This window comes from Buceros rhinoceros, unplaced genomic scaffold (genome assembly GCF_000710305.1).
Source record: "Buceros rhinoceros silvestris isolate BGI_N320 unplaced genomic scaffold, ASM71030v1 scaffold33026, whole genome shotgun sequence".
Taxonomy (NCBI): domain Eukaryota; kingdom Metazoa; phylum Chordata; class Aves; order Bucerotiformes; family Bucerotidae; genus Buceros; species Buceros rhinoceros.
Window position 1 is genome coordinate 41,934 of NW_010417753.1, and position 1,542 is coordinate 43,475.

Here is a 1,542-nt window from a genome sequence, read left to right on the forward strand (position 1 = left end):
ATTTGGAAGGCGTTTTCCCTCCTAAAAATATACTCAACTTCCATTCAGATACGTTTAGTGGGTAAGGAAGAAATCGTGTTGTTATCAACATCAAGTCTCAGAAGCTCTTGTTAATCATAAACCAAAAGAGATGGGAAACCCTCTCTCACGAGGGACCATCCTCCTCTGCAGATAAAATGTTTCTTACCCCAAGAGATTTGTTAAGACCTGTCCCCAGGGGTGCCTACATGGTAAAGGAGGTCCTTGAGACTTCCAGCTTTTGATAAGCATGGAAAAGTAGAGTGATGAAGCTGGGAGAGAATCCACCTGACCTCTGAATGTTAAACAATTGTTCTGGATCCATCCTTTTCCAGGTAGACAGCACAGGTAAGAAACAAAATCGGGGGAAATAGCAATCAAACCAATATAATTAAATTATTATCCTGAAGATTTTTGGTATTTAACTGAGTTGTACCCTTTTCAGCCTTTGTTATTAGACTCCTATCTGGAAGGCTGGAATTATGGGTTTGGCTTTTTTTGAAGTCTTGCTGCACAGCAAACATGGCTGCAGATAGACCCCTTTAGGTTTAGTAATTTTAAACAAAGGGTCACATTGAGGCTTTTATTTGTAGTAACATTCTTTGTTGCTGTGCAGAGCCAGGCACCCACTTAGCTGCGTACTGTGTCAGGATTTGGAGTTCCTCTCTGTGTTCCTGTGGCTGTGGTTTACATGTCGCGGGGCTCTCAGGAGCACCCTTCTCACTGTTGGCTGCCGACTTTGCGCTACGTGTTACGCATTTGTCATAGCCTCTTCCGAGGCTTTTTATTTTACTCAGGTTTTGGGGTTTTGTTTGTATCTGAAACAGATTTGGCCTTCACATTCTGCAAACTGCAGGTTTAGGAAACGATGAAAATATTTAGTCTCTCTAAAATTGTAATAATATACATTAAAATGAGCTCTGAAACGGCTGTTTTAACCACTTATTTAACATGTAAACTGTTCTATAATCCTTTAGATGCATTTAAGTCTTAGTAAAGACCATGTATTGCAATTCTTGTTTGCTTTGCTTTAATTTTTCCTGATTTGTGTTCGAACAAACCTTGGATTTTGTGAGTTTAGAATGTTTTTCTTCTTTTGGGGCATCACACTGTGAGGCAAAGGTGTTACCAGGTCTACCTAAAAGAGCCCATAACCTGAACACGCACAACACCGTGCAGTAACAATTAATTTAAATTTATCATTGAAGGAGAAGCTGTCTATATTGATTATAATGATCTTGTGGTGTTGAAGGATAAATCAGTTAATCAATGAATATTTTCTGCTCTCTCCTTCAGGATAAGGCATATCCAATGTGTGCATCTCTATCTGAAAGGAAGGAATGGATGTACTGTTCAGTTATTAGTAATATTTTACAGGGCTGTACTGCAGTGCTTCACGTTCCTGTTGGACTTCCGCAGGACACTCCTCCAGGGTAGGAGACACAGGACCTCTGAAAAGCATGGCAACACTTTCTGACACAAGCGTGCATTAGCAAATTGATTTGGATGCTTACATGGCATTAC